Below are 18,890 nucleotides of genomic sequence, written 5' to 3' on the forward strand. Positions count from 1 at the left end.
AGCACCTTACCTGTGACTATCAATGATACAAATATCTCAGAAAGAGGCCCAGCAATCACTTCCCTAGCTCCCCACAGAGTTCTAGGGTACACCTGATCAGATCCTGGGGATTTATCCAACTTTGTGTTACAAGACATCCAGCACTTCCTCCTCTGTAATATGGATATCTTTCAAGATATCACCATCTATTTCCATACAGTCTATATCTTTCATGTCCTTCTCCACAGTAAACATTGATCAAAATACTCATTTAGTATCTCCTCCATCTCCTGTGGCTCCACACAAAGGATGCCTTGCTGACCTTTGAGGAGCCCTATTCTCTCCCTTTTGTCCTTAATGGGCTTATTAAGTCCCTTTTGATTCTCCTTAACTCTATTTGCCAAAGCTATCGCATGTCCCCTTTTTGCCCTCCTGATTTCCCTCTTAAGTCTACTCCTACTGCCTTTATACTCTTCTAAGGATTCACTCAATCCCTGCTATCTACACCAGACATATGCTTCCCTTCTTTTTCTTACCAAATCCTCAATTTCTCTCGTCATCCAGCATTCCCTATATCTACTAGCCTTTCCTTTCACCCTAACAGGAATATACTGTCTCTGGATTCTCATTATCTCATTTCTGAAGACTTCCCATTTTCCAGCCGTCCCTTTACCTGCGAACATCTGCACCCAATCAGCTTTTGAAAGTTCTTGCCTAATTCCATTGAAATTAGCCTTCTTCCAATTTAGAACTTCAACTTTTAGATCTGGTCTATCCTTTCCAATACTATTTTAAAACAAATAGAATTATGGTCGCTGGCCCCAAAGTGCTCCCCCACTGACACCTCAGTCACCTGCCCTCCCTTATTTCCCAAGGGTAGGTCAAGTTTTGGACCTTCTCTAGTAGGTACATCCACATACTGAATCACAACATTTTCTTCTACACACTTAACAAATTACTCTCCATTTAAACCCTTAACACTGTGGCAGTTCCAGTCTATGTTTGGAAAGTTAAGTTTCCCTCCAATAACCTCCCTATTATTCTTAGAGATAACGGAAATCTCCTTACAAATTTGTTTCTCAATTTCCCACTGACTACAATTCCAATAAGGTGATCGTCCCTTTCTTATTTCTCAGTTCCTGCCAGATAACGTCCCTTGATGTATTCCCAGGAATATCCTCCCTAAGTACAGCCGTAATGTTATTCCTTATTAAAAATGCCCCTCCCCTTCCTCTCTTGCCTCCCTTTCTATCCTTCTTGAGACACTTGTACCCTGCCAAGCTGCCAGTCCTGCCCATCCCTGAGCCATATTTCTGTAATTGCTGTGATATCCCAGTCCCATGTTCCTAACCATGCCCTGAGTTCATCTGCCTTCCCTGTTAGGCCTCTTGCATTGAAATAAATGCAGTTTAATTTATTAGTCCTACCTCATTCTCTGCTTTGTCCCTGCCTGCCCTGACTGTTTGACTCACTTCTTTTCCCAACTGTACAAGTCTCAGATTGACCTCTTTCCTCACTATCTCCCTTGGTCCCACCCCCCCCACCTTATTAGTTTAAATCCTCCTGAGCAGCTCTAGCAAATCTTCCTGCTAGTATATTAGTCCCCTTCTAATTCAGGTGCAATCCGTCCTTCTTGTACAGGTCACTTCTATCCCAGAAGAGATTTCAATGATCCAAAAATGTGAATCTTCTCCCATACACCAGCTCCTCAGCCATGCATTCATCTGCTCTATCCTCCTATTCCTGCCCTCACTAGCTCGTAGCACTGGGAGTAATCCAGATATTACTACCCTCAAGGACCTCCTTTTTAAATTCCTGCTTAACTTCCTAAATTCTCCCTTCAGAATTTCATTCTTTTCCCTTCCTATGTCGTTAGTTCCAATGTGTACAATGACCTCCTGCTGATCCCTCTCCCCTTTGAGAACATTCTGCACCCTCTCTGAGACATCCTCGATCCTGGCACCAGGGAGGCAACACACCATTCTAATGTCTCACTGTTGACTGTAGAAATGTTTGTCTGTGCCTCTGACTAGAGAGTCCCCTAACACAATCAATCGCTTGGAACCTGACGTACCTCACATTTTATTAAAACCAGTCCTAGAACTGTGTCCGTGCTACATTCCTCTGAGAATCCATCACTCTCTACGTGTGCAAAAACATCATACCTGTTTGAGATGGGGTTAGCTACAGGGGACTCCTGCACTACCTGCCTCCCTCTCTGACCTTCCCTGGAGGTAACCCATTGACCTGACTGCATCTGTGATCCCTCCTTGCAACTGCCATCCATCACACCCGCTAGGTCTTGTAAATTCCTCATTACCTCTAACTGTCGTTCCAACCGATCCATGTGATCTGATAGGAATCACAACAAAACACACTTCCTGCAGACATAATCATCAGTAACATGGACACTCTCCCTAAACTTCCACATCTCATAGGAAGAACGCATCACTCTACAAAAGGCCATCTTTGCTCCTTAATAATCTACAGACCCCCAGAAAATAACAGTCTTACTGCTCTAATAAACGCTGCTCCACTGCTAACTTTGTACCTATGTTTTATATTTTTAAAATTTAATCAAGTGACAGAGCTCAATAAAACTTATAGTCAAAAAAGAACCAACTCTACTCAGTATTATAGATTTACAAAAAAATAAGAACAGCAAGGATACATTTTTTTAACCGTGCATTTAACTGCTCCCATGCTGTGCGTTCTCTCACACAAGTTCCTCCAAGGTCAGTTGTGAATTTTGCTGTTTGTTAATTTTTCCTTGATGCACTCTGATGTCCAGAGATACCTGAACTCAAACAGCAAAGGCAGGAGCTGTGCAGATTCACTGCTGTGTCAGACAGCAGTGTAGGTTCGATTCTTCCTCTGCCTTTGCCTCTCTCTCTATCTGTTTAAAGTGCCGTTATTTTGATCCTTTTTTCCTCAAAGTTACACAACAATGCAGCAGCTTATAAACCAGCCATTACTGCTCCTGAGTTTGAGGAGACCACCTTCAACACTTAAAATACCTCAAGGAACAGCTCTTACAGTCACAATTGTTTCAGTCCTCCATCTTGAGTTACTCCTTTTCAATGTCTATTTGACATTCTGTACTGTCCTTCTCGCATTTTACAATTCTTTCCATTTTTGTGCTATCTGCAAGCTTCAAATTTATGCCTTCACACATTTACACATAGGATAAACAAGGGCCCCTATACCTTCCCCTGGGGATCTCCATTACCTCTAACCCTAAAAATACCCATTAACCATTACGCTCTGTTTCCTGTCACTGAACCAATTTTATACACACTTTGTTACTGTCCCTTTTATCCATTGTCTATCGCCTTCATGTCTTCATTCTTTTATCTGGACCCCTTCTGTAACTAAAGCTTACTACATTCTGAACAACAATGAGGCTTTTTACATGTGATTGTTCTAATTTTCATCTTTAATCCATTCTTACTGAAAGCTTTGTCACAACAGGGACAGTGCAAGGGATGTTCACCAAATGTGCACATGTAATGTTTCATTACAAGGCAGTTTCTGGCCACAATATGGAGAAATCTTCTCTTTCGTCCCAGTATGTGGCTTATCATGTCTCTTAAACACAGATGGAGGTTCAAAGGCTTTATCACATATAATATATTAGAAAATTTGTTCACTGCATGTGTATCAGTCGATGTCTCTGTAAGAAGAAGAGAATAGGGAACAAAGCCTTGCAAACCTCACGTTGGAACTGTCTCTCTCTGACCCTGGTTGTAACTGAAGTTGCTGGTTCGACTGGAAGATGAGGGTGGAGGTGGAGGGTTGTTTCTCACATTGGAGGCCTGTGACCAGTGGAGTGCCACAAGGATCATTGCTTGCTCCAATACTTTTTGCCATTATTATAAATGATTTAGATGTGAACGTAACAGGTATAGTTAGTAAGTTTGCAGATGACTGCAAAATTGGAGGTGTAGTGGACAGCAAAGAAGGTTACCTCAGATTACAACGGAATCTTGATCAGATGGGCCAATGGGCTGAGAAGTGGCAGATGGAGTTTCATTCAGATAAATGTGACGTGCTGCATTTTGGGAAAGCAAATCTTAGCAGGACTTATACACAATAGGGAGTGTTGCTGAACAAAGAGACCTTGGAGTACAGGTTCATAGCTCCATGAAAGTGGAGTTGCATGTAGATAGAATAGTGAAGGCGGCGTTTGGTATGCTTTCCTTTATTGGTCAGTGTATTGAGTACAGGAGTCGGGAGGTCATGTTGCAGCTGTACAGGACATTGGTTAGGCCACTGTTGGAATACTGCATGCAATTCTGGTCTCCTTCCTATCAGAAAGATGTTGTGAAACTTGAAAGGGTTCAGAAAAGATTTACAAGGATGTTGCCAGGGTTGGAGGATTTGAGCTACAGGGAGAAGCTGAACAGGCTGGGGTTGTTTTCCCTGGACCGTCGGAGGCTGAGGGGTGACCTTATAGAGGTTTATAAAATCATGAGGAACATGGATAGGGTAAATAGACAAAGTCTCTTCCCTGGGGTGGGGAGTCCAGAACTAGAGGGCATAGGTTTAGGGTGAGAGGGGAAAGATATAAAACAGACCTAAGGGACAACGTTTTCATGCAGAGGGTGGTACATGTATGGAATGACCTGCCAGAGGAAGTGGTGGAGGCTGGTACAATTGCAACATTTAAGAGGCATTTGGATGGGTTTATGAATAGGAAGGGTTTGGAGGGATATGGGCCGGGTGCTGTCAGGTGGGACTAGATTGAGTTGGGATATCTGGTCGGCATGGACAAGTTGGACTGAAGGGTCTGTTTCCGTGCTGTACATCTCTATGACTCTCTGAGTCTGAGGCTGAATCCTCCAGGACTTTGGTTACTGCTGTACTGTAGGCAATGTGGCAACTAATGTTCACACAGCCAGCTGTCATGGAGAGCAATGAGATAAATCAGATTGTATGTTCTGATGTTGGTTGAGAGAGAGAGAGACATGGACTTGGTACACTAAATGGCTCATGACCCAGTGTGACATCAACTGAACAGAACTTCAAGGGCCCGATTTCCATCCCCAGCTGATACTGCATTAGCTAGGCTGATCTTAACTGGAGAAGAGTCGTAGGTGAGGGGGGTGGGGGGGGTGGGGGGGGGGGGAGCTGGGTGGGGGGAAGGGTTGGTACCAGGGTCCATGCCCCTGCATAGCAAAATCAGATGAGAAATGAGAACAAGAACAGCTCTGTTCAGTTATCAGACCCTCCCAGTGCCTCAAGTGCATGTAAATATGGTTTGGTTTAAGTCAGAGATGCCATTGGCTTGTTTGTTGGCTAGAATCAAACCCCAATGTGTGTTTGTTTTCTCATGTGCTCCTGTACAGAACTGAACTGCTTTAGTGTCTGTGTATGCATTGAAAGATATTTTGTTATGAATAAAGAATATTTTTGAAATAAAAAGAAAGATGACTGCACTTCATAGGCTTTGGAAGGTTTGATGAAGTCCTGAGGTTGTGATCTAAATGCAAGCTGGACTGTAACTACTTGGCTAGATATTCCATGGAGTAGCAATCTCATGCAGGGCTCTGTCAGAAATATGGAGCTATACTTCCATTCTGACAGGTCCTTCATAACTCACAACAGTCCGGGATAGCTGACCACGCCCCTTTTCCTCACAGCAGAGAGTTGCCTCACAGCGCCAGAGACCCGGGTTCAATTCCCGCCTCAGGTGACTGACTGTGTGGAGTTTGCACGTTCTCCCCTTGTCTGCGTGGGTTTCCTCCGGGTGCTCCGGTTTCCTCCCACAGTCCAAAGATGTGCAGGTCAGGTGAATTGTCCATGCTAAATTGGCCGTAGTGTTAGGTAAGGGGTAGATGTAGGGGTATGGGTGGGTTGCGCTTTGGCGGGGCGGTGTGGACTTGTTGGGCCGAAGGGCCTGTTTCCACACTGTAAGTAATCTAATTGAATCTAATCTAATTGAAATCTAATTGCTGTATTTTATGACTTACCCCTTAAACAGTTCCTGTATGCGTTGGTTTTTTAAATTTTACCCACAGGATGAGGCCATCACTGGCTAGGCCAGCACTTATTGGTCATCTTTTAATACAGGGCTGTTAAGAGGCAATGACATTGCTGTGGGTGTGGAGTCAAATGTAGGCCAGACCAGGTACGGATAATAATTTTGTTCCCTGAAGGATATGACTGAGCAAGATTCGATTAGGTTTCCTACAGTATGGAAACAGGCTCTTCGGCCCAACAAGTCCATAGCCACCCTCCGAAGAGTAACCCACCCAGACCTACTCCCCCTATATTTACCCCTGACTAATGCACCTAACACTATGGGCAATTTACCTAACCTGCACATCTTTGGATTGTGGGAGGAAACCTACACAGACACAGGGAGAATGTGCAAACTCCACACAGACAGTCACCCAAGATGGGAATCAAACCCAGGACCCTGGCACTGTTAGGCAGCAGTGCTAACCACTGAGCCACCCCAATGTTAAATTCTTAATTCCAGACTTTAATTGGACTCAAATTTCACCATCAGCCATAACAGGATTTGAACCCAGGTCCCCAGAACATTATGTGCGTCTCTGGATTAATAATCCAGTGATGATACCACTAGACCATCACCTCCACTTCCAAACAGGTAGTTTGCCAGGCAGGTAGGTTGATCAGTGAGTTGAGGGGGGGAAAGTGCCAGGTCAGTCAAGTAGGGTGGCAGGGGTAGAGTGCAAGACGTAAGGTGCCAGGTGGGTCAAGTGCCATCTGAGAAGGTTGCCAGGGGTAAGATAGCCAGAGAACCAGCTAAAGGGTGGAGCATTTAAGGTAGGTCAGGGTGGGTGTGAGATTTGAATTTGGTGTTGGGAGGGGGAACATCATGCTGCAAGGCGGGTAGAATTGGGAGGGGATGGGCGGGTGAAGCAATTTTGGGTTCAGGAGGGGTGTGGGTTGTTGTTGGGTTTGGATGGGAGTGGATGCCAGGTTGGGGGGGGGGGGGGGGGGGCGGTATCAGGTGGGTGTGATGAGTGTTAGGTCCAGCGCCTGGTTGTGGGTATTGGGTTAGGGTTCAGTGTGTGTGCAGAGTCTCGGGATGGTGTTGTTGGGTTTGCACAAGCTACCTTCCGGAAGTTAGTTGGATGTTACTCAGGATGCAGGCGAGGATTTTAATTGTCTAACCTTTCCTGAGTAATTGCTTACATAATCCCCGCAGAAATTTCTAAATTGTCTAAATTAAGTAATCACTTTGAGGTTCTGCCCAGTGTATCTTCATTCCTTCAAACTCCGCTTATGACAATATTCTAGAGGATTCCCTGCACAACACCAAAGATTGTTTCAGGAACAATAATTGGGCCATTTGGAAATTCCAGGCCCAGTGTTTTCTGATTTAAGGTTGTGATAGTTTCACTGTAAATGTGAACGAGTTCTTTCTTAGATTCCTGGTCTCGCCGTAAATAGATGGAAATGTCACTGCTGATGACAATGTTGGACACCGCCTGTTGATGGCGCTGCTGCTTGCTCTCCATTGTCTCCGTTTCTCAGGAAAGTTCCAGCAACAAGGAGTGACAATCCAAACAGGGCAAAGTTGGCCAAGAGGTGTCCCATGTAGGTCCGGGTCACAGAGCTAAGGCTCTTTGCATATTCTGAGACAAAGGTGAAGGATGATTTGTCCAATCTATGATGAGTGTATGAGGATGTTTTTCCTCATAGATGTACAGGGGAACCTCGATTATCCGAAGGACATGGGCGGGCAGTATTTCACTTGGTTAATTGGATTCTGGATAATCGACTGCTGGATAATCGAGGTTTCTCTGTATTCATGTTGTTAATCTCTGATTATTGATTTTCTTAATTGTAATTCTGAGGCCTAGTGTTAATCTTGTGATATCTTATTCCAGTCTGTACCTGTTCCAGCCTGTAGCTGCTCCAAACCCCAGGCAATCGCAAGATTTTACTCCTTCCACCTCTGGAAGCACCTCAGCCTCCGGCTGCTCACGCTATTACCATTAGGCTCCCCCCCTACATGAGCTTTAAGATACAGGTATTCCAGAAACTGGCCCCTCCCAGTCTTGTCCCAGACTACTCCCACTCATGCCCCATGCTTTTCCCACTTCACCCAATGCTCCTCCTACCTCAGCCAACACTCCCCCCCCCTTCCACTTTAGTGAATGACCCCCAACATCAGTGACAAACTCCTCCCAGTCCTGTTTCAGACCTCCACACTCCATTCAGGCTCCATCCACTCCACCCAGACTCTGCCCACTCCAGTGGTAAACTCCTGCGATTCCAGCCCTATAACCCTAAAAATCCACCCTCTCCACTTCGGCACCCCCCACTCCAGTCACAAGCCTCCCCCACTCCAGATTAGAGTGGTGCTGGAAAAGCACAGCAGTTCAGGCAGCATCCGAGGAGCAGGAAAATCGACGTTTTGGGCAAAAGCCCTCCCACTCTACCCAGGCCCCTCCCACTCCAGCCCATGCCGCTCTCACTCCTGTCTCAGGCAGTACCAAGGCCCCTCCCATTGAAAATCTGAGACATTTCTTGTTACCAGCTCTTCCTGGCTTCTGTCACTAGCCACAATAACACCTTGAGGTTAACGGCATACCATGAGAAATGTAATCCTCTGTGGGCAAGACTGGCTCAGTGTTGCATTGATAGACACCAGTGGGGTTATGGCTGCAGAATTAGTTCAGCCTGGGAACCAATCCTACCCAATAGAACAATATCACCAGCAACAAGAGTGCACTCACTGCACTGCACAGTCTGCTCTCTGAACCAAGCCAGCCACTTGTCCCTTCTCCTTGTGGGACCGAGACGTGTAGCTAATGCAGTGTGTAACACAAGCTGCATGAAGGTATACTGAAGTCAGTTATCCGTTTCATCTTAGATTTCGTCTGCCAAAACCTGGATTGAGTCTTGGTTAGACTTCACTTGAGCTACTGTGAAGCACTCTGCTGCAGATTATAGAAAGGATAGAAAAGAAGCAAAACAGTTGTCTCAGGACAATAGAACTGACATGTTGTAACTGAACAGGTCACAGGGCTTTCAACCAGAAAAAACGCGAAAGTCTGGGTTGAAATGAAGATTCTTTGAATGTTGCCGACTTTGACAGGGCAGATGTCAAGCTGTTTTGACACGAGTGTGCAGGTCCAAACCAAAACAATATTCTCGTAATATAGTTACTAATGAAACCAATAGGGAATTCTGCCGAAATTGCTTTACCCAATGAGTGAGTGAGGAGTTTGTTACCACAGAACGTGGTTGAGGTGAATGGTATAGCTGCAATTAGAGATATAAGATAGAGAAACACATGCTTAATTCATTATTTTAATCAACCCTGTCCAAAAATGTTCTAAAATATCTTGAGAGCAGGCAGGAACTGAACCTGGGCCCTTTGACCCAGAGGTAGGGACACTCACACTATGCTACAAGACCCTAGTGCTACAGGGCTAACTGAAGAAAGCTTGTGTTGAGTAAAAACACCAGTACATATACTGATGGACTAAAAGGCTTTTATCTGTGCTATAAGCATTCTGTAATGCTGTGAACTATTAGCACTCTCTGACCCCAGCTGCACATCTGATTGCCAGCTTGGTAGTATCTATCAACCACTTCAGAACAAACCCTGACTCCAAAGTAGGCCATTGGCTTGGCAAAAGGGAAAGAGGTGGCTAAGTGGTTAGTACTGCTGCCTCACAGCACAAGGGACCCAGGTTTGATTCCAGGCTCAGGCAACTGTCTATGGGGAGATTGCACATTCGCCCCATATCTGCATGAGTTTCCTCCGGGTGCTCTGGTTTCCTCCCATTGTTCATAGATGGGAGGGAAGGTAAGTGATTAGTATTTGAGTGGGTGTGTTCTAGACCCCAGGTCCTACTTTCGTAGGGCCTCCTCTAACCTAACTTTAAAGTCCACAGGTTATTGACTCAGTGTTCTTGTTTTTGGAGACAAAGTGTACAGTCATGGCAGCGCAGGCGGTGGGATGTTCCTCCTGCAGGATGTTTGAGGTAGGGGTGACCACCGATACTCCTGCCGACTTCGTCTGCAGGAAATGCAGTCAGATCCTGATCCTCACCGACCGAGTTAGGGAACTGGAACTGGAGCTGGATGAGCTGAGGATTATTCGAGAGGCTGAGAGGGTGATCGATAGAAGCTACAGGGACATAGTTACGCCGGAGAACAGAGGTAGCTGGGTAACAGTTAGAGGTGGGAAGGGGAAGAAGCAGGCAGTGCAGGGTTCCCCTGTGGTCGTTCCCCTAAAAAATAAGTATACAGCGTTGGAAACTGTTGGGGGGGACAGCCTTGCAGGTGTAAGCTGCAGTGAAGGGGTCTGTGGCTCTGAGACTCAGAAGGGAAAAGGGGAGAGGAGGAGAGCGCTAGTTATAGGGGACTCTCTAGTTAGAGGGACGGACAGGCGGTTCTGTGGACATGGGCGAGACTCTCGGATGGTTTGTTGCCTCCCGGGTGCTGGGGTCCGAGACGTCTCGGACCGTGTCTTCAGAATCCTTAAGGGGGAGGGTGTGCAGCCAGAGGTCGTGGTACACATTGGCACCAACGACATAGGTAGGAAGAGGGGTGGGGAGGTCATTCAAGAGCTCAAGGAGTTAGGCTGGAAGCTAAAAGCTAGGACAGACAGAGTCGTCATCTCTGGGTTGTTGCCGGTGCCACGTGACAGTGAGGCAAAGAATAGGGAGAGAGTGCAGTTGAACATGTGGCTGCAAGGATGGTGTAGGAGGGAGGGCTTCAGATATTTGGACAATTGGACTGCATTCTGGGGAAGGTAGGACCTGTATAAACAGGACGGGTTGCACCTGAACCAGAAGGGCACCAATATCCTGGGGGGTAGGTTTGCTAGCACTCTTCGGGGGGGTTTAAACTAAATTGGCAGGGGGATGGGATCTGGACTTGTAGTCCAGCAAGTAAGCTAGCTGTGTGTCAGGATGCCCAAGACTGTAGGGAGGCTGTGGAGAAGGTAGCACTGACAGGGACTACTTGCGGACACAGAGATGGGCTCAAGTGCGTATACTTCAACGCAAGGAGTATCAGAAATAAGGTGGGTGAACTTAAGGCGTGGATCGGTACCTGGGACTACGATGTTGTGGCCATCACGGAAACATGGATAGATGAGGGACAGGAATGGCTGTTGGAGGTTCCTGGTTACAGATGTTTCAGTAAGATTAGGGAGGGTGGTAAAAAAGGAGGGGGGGTGGCATTGCTAATTAGAAATGGTATAACGGCTGCAGAAAGGAAGTTTGAGGGGGATCTGCCTCTGGAGGTAGTATGGGCTGAAGTCAGAAATAGGAAAGGTGCAGTCACCTTGTTGGGTGTTTATTATAGGCCCCCCCAATAGCAGCAGAGATGTGGAGAAACAGATTGGGAAACAGATTTTGGAAAGGTGCAGAAGCCACAGGGTCGTAGTCATGGGCGACTTCAACTTCCCAAATATTGATTGGAAGCTCTTTAGATCAAGTAGATTGGATGGGGCGGTGTTTGTGCAGTATGTCCAGGAAGCTTTTCTAACGCAGTATGTAGAATGTCCAACCAGAGGGGAGGCCATATTGGATTTGGTACTCGGTAATGAACCGGGACAAGTGGCGGGCTTGTTAGTGGGTGAACATTTTGGTGATGGTGACCACAATTCTGTGACTTTCACCTTGGTTATGGAGAGAGTTAGGTGCGCACAACAAGGAAGATTTTACAATTGGGGGAAGGGAAATTACGATGCTGTAAGACAGGATTTGAGGAGCATATGTTGGGAGCATAGGCTGTCAGGGAAGGATGTGGTGGAAATGTGGAACTTTTTCAAGGAGCAGATACGACGTGTCCTTGATCTGTACGTACCTATCAGGCAGGAAAGAAATGGTCGTGTGAGGGAGCCTTGGGTGACAAGGGAGGTTGAATGTCTAGTAAAGAGGAAGAAGGAGGCTTACATAAGGTTGAGGAAACAAGGTTCAGACAGAGCAGTGGAGGGATACAGGATAGCCAGAAGGGACCTGAAGAAAGGGATTAGGAGAGCTAAGAGAGGGCATGAAAAATCCTTGGCGGATAGGATCAAGGATAACCCCAAGGCATTCTATGCGTATGTGAGAAACCTGAGAATGACGAGAACGAGGGTAGGTCCGATCAAGGACAGTAGTGGGAGACTGTGTATTGAGTCGGAAGAGATAGGAGAGGTCTTGAACAAGTACTTCTCTTCAGTATTTACGAACGAGAGGGACCGTATTGTTGATGAGGAGAGTGTGAAACGGACTGATAAACTAGAAGAGATACCTGTTAGGAAGGAAGATGTGTTGGACATTTTGAACAACTTGAGGATAGACAAGTCCCCCAGGCCTGACAGGATATATCCTAGGATTATGTGGGAAGCAAGAGAGGAAATTGCAGTACCGTTGGCAATGATCTTCTCGTCTTCACTGGCAACGGGGGTGGTACCAGGAGACTGGAGAGTAGCGAATGTTGTGCCCCTGTTCAAAAAAAGGGAATAGGGATAACCCCGGGAATTACAGGCCAGTTAGTCTTACTTCTGTGGTAGGCAAAGTAATGGAAAGGGTACTGAGGGATAGGATTTACGAGTATCTGGAAAGACACTGCTTGATTAGGGACAGCCAGCATGGATTTGTGAAGGGTAGGTCTTGCCTTACAAGTCTTATTGAATTCTTCGAGGAGGTGACCAAGCATGTGGATGAGGGTAGAGCAGTGGATGTAGTGTACATGGATTTTAGTAAGGCATTTGATAAGGTTCCCCATGGTAGGCTTATGCGGAAAGTCAGGAGGCATGGGATAGAGGGAAATTTGGCCAATTGGATAGAAAACTGGCTAACCGGTCGAAGGCAGAGAGTGGTGGTAGATGGTAAATATTCAGCCTGGAGCCCAGTTACAAGTGGAGTTCCACAGGGTTCAGTTCTGGGTCCTCTGCTGTTTGTAATTTTTATAAATGACTTAGATGAGGGAGTCGAAGGGTGGGTCAGTAAATTTGCAGATGATACGAAGATAGGTGGAGTTGTGGACAGTGAGGAGGGCTGTTGTCGGCTGCAGAGGGACTTAGATATGATGCAGAGCTGGGCTGAGGAGTGGCAGATGGAGTTCAACCCTGCCAAGTGTGAGGTTGTCCATTTTGGAAGAACAAATAAGAATGCGGAATACAGGGTTAATGGTAGGGTTCTTGGTCAGGTGGAGGAACAGAGGGATCTTGGGGTCTATGTACATAGATCTTTGAAGGTTGCCACTCAGGTGGATAGAGTTTGTAAGAAGGCCTATGGAGTATTATTGTTCATTAGCAGAGGGATTGAATTCAAGAGTCGTGAAGTGATGTTGCAGCTGTACAGGACTTTGGTTAGGTCACAGTTGGAGTACTGTGTGCAGTTCTGGTCGCCTCACTTTAGGAAAGATGTGGAAGCTTTGGAGAGGGTGCAGAGAAGATTTACCAGGATGTTGCCTGGAATGGAGAGTAGGTCGTACGAGGATAGGTTGAGAGTTCTCGGCCTTTTTCTTGTTGGAACGGCGAAGGATGAGGCACCCCTGATAGAGGTTTATAAGATGATCAGAGGAATAGATAGAGTAGACAGTCAGAAACTTTTTCCCCGGGTACATCAGAGTGTTACAAGGGGACATAAATTTAAGGTGAAGGGTGGAAGGTATAGGGGAGATGTCAGGGGTGGGTTCTTTACCCAGAGAGTGGTGGGGGCATGGAATGCGCTGCCCGTGGGAGTGGTAGAGTCAGAATCATTGGCGACCTTTAAGCGGCATTTGGATAGGTACATGGATGGGTGCTTAATCTAGGTTAGAAGTTCGGCACAACATCGTGGGCCGAAGGGCCTGTTCTGTGCTGTATTGTTCTATGTTCTATGTTCTATGTTCTATAGATGTGCAGGTTAGGGGAATTGGCCATGCTAAATTGCCCATAGTGTTCAGGGATATGTGGTTTAGGTGCATTAGTCAGGGGAAATGTAGAGGAATGGGCCTGGGTGGGTTACCCTCTAGAGGACCGTTTAGACTTGCTGGGCCCAATGGCCTGTTTCCACACTGTAGGGATTCTATGAGGTCTTGAAGTGCAACAAATATCCACCTAATGGTGTTGACAGTGAAGTGGGGGTGGGGGGGGGGGGGTGGGGGGGGTGCAACTGAATCAGTCGAAAGGAGGCATAGACAAACAAATGATTCCTCAATCCACTGTAGCCTACAGGTTTCACTCCATGTGTATACTCTCAGACTTCCTTGTTTAACATAATTTCTCTTCATGTTTGAAAGGACATCAAAATATGGGATGTTTGGGACTTCCATGTGTTCAAATCTCATGTTAGGTTTCTAACATAGCGGAATGTTTCACGGGCAGAAGCATCAAGACATGATAGATACGATTGAAAGGCACCTGGCTGAGATAAAGTGAATGTGAAGAAGTTGTATAGGAAGATAAAAACAAAGGAGCAGGAATAGGCCATTCAGCCCTTTGAGCCTGCTGAACCATTCAATATGATCATGGCTGATCATCCAACTCAATACCTTGTACCTGATTTCACTCCATACCCTTTGATCCCTTTGGCCCTAAGAATGATATAACTGCTTGAAAGCATTCAATGTTTTGGCTTCAACTGCTTTCTGTGGCAGAGAATTCCACAGGCTCCCCACTCTCTGGGTGAAGACATTTCTCCTCATCCTCGGTCCTCAGCCCCTTCACAACTTCAGCTGTGGTTTTAAGCGACAAGCCAGCTGAAGGGAGAAACCTGGTTTCTGTATCCATGGTGTTGGTGATGTTGTTCAACCCACATTGTCCTTCTGGATTCTGCCTTCTGATCTGAGACAGGGTAGTGAAGGAAGGCCTTGCAGAAGCAGTGACGGATGGTAATGTCCAGACAAGTTAGAAGAGGTTCAATAGCACTGAACTCGTATTTCTCAGAAGTGTGGGTTCATGTCATTCAGATCAGTAGTAGACTTGCCAACTTTAAGGGCATTTAAATGGTCATTGGATAAACATATGAATGAAAATGGAATAGTGTAGGATAGATGGGCTTCAGATTGGTTCCACAGGTCAGCGCAACAGTGAGGGCCGAAGGGCCTGTACTGCGCTGTAACATTCTATGTTCCATGTTCTAGGTTGTTTGGAAAGATTGGACTCCCAAGACTGGGAAGGAGGTAACTGTTGGCTTGGACAGGGATGTAGATCTCCATCTGAGGTAGCAGTCAGGGGCACATTGTTGAACAGCAAGCACCAATCCAGTCCTTGCTGTCCTATCTCTACAGTCAGCTTCACCCAGGAAATGCCCAAAGTTGTTGTTGGAATTGTGAGAGGACTGGGCACTTGAAGCAAGACTGCTCTCAACAAAGGCAGCTCATTGGGCACTGAGAACCCACTCAGTGTAACAGCCTTCTGTCCTTCCCAGATGTTAAACTGACTGGGCCTCCCACTGAGAGCCAGGTGGGTGAGTTCAGGCTCCTTGAGGAAGAGGCTCTGTTTTCTGTGAAGTGCCAGGGCCTTGCCAGGCAGTGAGGGTGGAATTCGACAAGGTATAGACACCCTGCCTCTTTGATGTAGAGATATCAACCATATCTTATCACTTCCTCCATGAGCATCTGACTGAGGAGTGTGAGCTGATTGATGTCTCTGTTTCACATGGGTTGTACCATCCCTCTCATGGCCATGTTAGGCCCTCACTATCTGTCCTTAATTACACTTTCCATAGCTTGAGATTTCTGATAACCTGTGACCCGACTCCAGTGGAATCAAGGATAATGGGAATACAGAGGTGTTGGCATCAAATGTGTTAAGAGATATCTGGGTGTCCTTGCAAAACATTTATAGTGACCAAAATTGGCTGATGGGACACTGGAGACTTTCTCCTTGCTCCACACATTCAGACGTATCAGCTTGTATGCAACCCTGGAACCGTTTGAGTAGTGGGGAATCAAAGTTCTTAAAGTTTCATATCAGCCATCTCAATTGGTCGATATCAGGCACATGTCGCAGAGTATCCACTTGGTGGAACAGTGGGAGTTGCCCTGACTTCGGTAGAAAAGGGGAGGGTCCCATTTGGATTGTCAATCTCAGTGATAGAGGTGTTTATCTCCAACCAAGGATGCTAGTAGACATCAGTAAACCTTGCACAGTTAGTGGATTGACTGGGAGAGACACTGCAAATGTAATTTCCAGAATGGGCAATGGTGAGTTGGAGAAGGTATCTTGTTTGCACTGTCACCAAGTACATGATAACTTTCAGTGAAGGTGTTGCTGAATTGTGTTTTGGGAATTGCTAAGCCACAGGTTTGTAACTAAAGATGACCATCCAGTAAAAATTATTCACTCCAGAATCTCATCCCATCACTGGCAGGATGTCTGGGGCCACGTGCAGAAGTCTTTGGAGTGAAATGCAATCTGAGATTCATCCGAGAAAGGGAGTCATGTGAGAAAGAAAAACCGAAAACTGATGATTTGTTTTGATTATCAGGTGCTCTCCACAAAGACTTATAACAATCATTCCCTTTACCTAGGATTGAGAGAGCATTGCAGGTTTTCAAAGGTACAAAATATTTCTGAAGTCTCAAGTTAGCCCGCATTTATAACCAGCTATTTGCTAAACAAGATCATTGAAAAGACAAGATTCTGAACAGGTACCTCAGGGCTTTACTTCCTGATACAAGAATGCTGTATGGCCTCTGTGATGCCCCTGCCACCTTCACCCATGTGTTAGTAAGTCTGTTGGTGACCTTATTTTCCAATCCTTCCTTGTGCCATCTCTGGCTCAATATTCGGGTGGACCCTTGTAAGACTAAGCATTTGTTGCAGTTTAATTTGAAAGTCAAACCAGACAAATGCCAACTTTTCTGGGCAAAGGTATTGTACTTTGGGCACTTCATTGTTCCAGATGATGAGAAAATCCGTGAATAGAGGAGTGACTTTGGCCTAAGGCAGGGGTGGAACTGCAACTAGCTGGTTACCACTGGGGGCCTGGGTAAGGCTCTGTACAGTTGGCTGCCCCACTCCACATTTGCTGAGGAAATCAGAGACAGCTAAAGATGATGTTGGGAAATAAGGTGTGATACTTCAAAGAGCATGACAGGGAGTTGGAGTAGAGTAGAGTAAAGTAGAGTAGCTCTTATTTGTCACTTCTACTATATGCAACTGACACAGTAAAACCGAGACAGCGTTCCTCCAGGACCGAGAGCGCCACATGGACAGCACAAACTACACAATTGTACACGGAATAAAGTGCATAAGAAGTGCAAAACACGCAAGTTGTGGAAGAATGATAAATAATAGACATTTTTGTAACAGCAATTCGAAGTTGTGCAAAGAATTTCAGATGGGCAAGAGTCCGATAATACAGTGTGAAGGAGCCTGATGGCTTGGGGGAAGAAACCATTCCACAGTCTGGCTGTGAGAGACTGAATGTTCCAGTATTTCTGCCAGATGACAGGAGGGAGAGGAGTTTGAGTGTGGGGTGTGTGGGGTCTTCCACAATGCACTTAGCCTTTTGAATGCAGCATGTGTTGTAAATATCTATAATGGAGGGAGGAGAGACCCCGATGACCCTCTCAGCCGTCCTCACTATCCGTTGTAAGGTCTTACCATCTGAGACGGTGCAATTCCCGAACCAGGCAGTGACGCAGCAGCTCAGGGTACTCTCAATGAACCCTCTGTAGAATGTGATGAGGATGGGAGTGTGGGAAGTGGGCTTTCCTCATTCTGCGAGAAAGTAGAGATGCTGGGCTTACTTGGCTATGGAGCTGGTGTTGAGGGACCAGGTGCTATTCTCCACCAGATGTATGCCTGAACATTTGGTGCTGTTCACGATCTCCACGGGGGAGCCGTCAATGTCCTGCGGAGAGTGGTCGCTCCGTGCCCTCCTGAAGTCAGCAACCATCTCTTTCGCCTTGTCCACATTCAGAGTCAGGTTGTTGGCACCAGTCCATTAGCTGCTGCACCTCCTCTCTGTATGCTGATTCCCTGTTCGTGCTGTTGAGACCCACTACAATCGTGTCATCAGCGAACGTGATGATGTGATTCGGCCTGTGCATCACTGCACAATCATGTGTCAGTGGGGTGAACAGCAGTGGACCGAGCACACAGCCCTGGGGGGGGGACCCCGTGCTCAGTGTGATGGTGTTGCTGATTCTGTTCCCAATCTGGACTGACTGAGGTCTGCCAGTCAGGAAGTCCAGGATCCAATTACACGGGGAGGTCTTTAGGCCCAGCAGACTCAGCTTTCCAATCAGGTGCTGAGGAATGATTGTGTTAAATGCAGAACTGAAGTCTATGAACGGTAATCTGACGTAGGTGTCCTTCTTCTCCAGGTGGGTGAGGGCCAGATGGAGGGTGGTTGCAATTGGAGCCCAGCCCGTGAAGACTCCTTTTATACCTTCGAACAAAAGCTTGTTTAAGCACCTATCCTGGAAGGTCCAGATCTCCAAGGTCCTTTCTCTCTGGAAACCAAGAGTGTCTTGGTATAGGAGCAGAGCGTCACAGGTTCAAGAGAAGAGCAGAATGGTTATCATTTACGTCAGTTGGAACCGCAAACCAAGACAAGAGGGGAATGGTGAATTACTCCAGCATGGAAGTCAAACGTTCCGCTTTCAGGTTGGCTACTTCTCCAAAGTTCAGAGACATTCTGATTGTACATGACCAGTTCTGGAGCAACGGGGGCCCATTGAGGCTGCAGAACCCAAACATATTAGCTTCCAAATTTGACACAGGCTGGGCAAAGGTATTAATAATACTGATGCCCTTACTTGACAGACTGACAACTGGAAGAAACTTACCCCTTCCCATCTGGAGGAAAGATCCTTCAGCTTATCGTTTCTCCACAGGTTAAACACAAGCACCTAACTATTTTAATCTAATTTTATGGCATAGTGGCACCAGGTGGTGACAGTGAGAGAGAACACCAAGCAGGGGAGCTCAAGCAGTAGTGCCAGGATATCCAACAGTAGCTGGTGACAGTAACTTTCAATAA

The 18,890-nt window shown here is 46.4% G+C and overlaps 1 long non-coding RNA gene across 1 annotated transcript in view; it reads left to right on the top strand.

Moving 5' to 3' along the window:
* LOC140493984 (uncharacterized) overlaps positions 1–18,624 on the top strand; it is a 33,891-nt gene extending 15,267 nt beyond the window's left edge. The window contains exon 3 of the long non-coding RNA XR_011963821.1: positions 18,232–18,624. This is a non-coding gene — a long non-coding RNA (uncharacterized lncRNA). The remainder of the gene's footprint in view (positions 1–18,231) is intronic.
* The last annotated feature ends 266 nt before the right edge of the window (positions 18,625–18,890 follow it).

This window comes from Chiloscyllium punctatum, chromosome 23 (assembly GCF_047496795.1).
Source record: "Chiloscyllium punctatum isolate Juve2018m chromosome 23, sChiPun1.3, whole genome shotgun sequence".
NCBI lineage: Eukaryota > Metazoa > Chordata > Chondrichthyes > Orectolobiformes > Hemiscylliidae > Chiloscyllium > Chiloscyllium punctatum.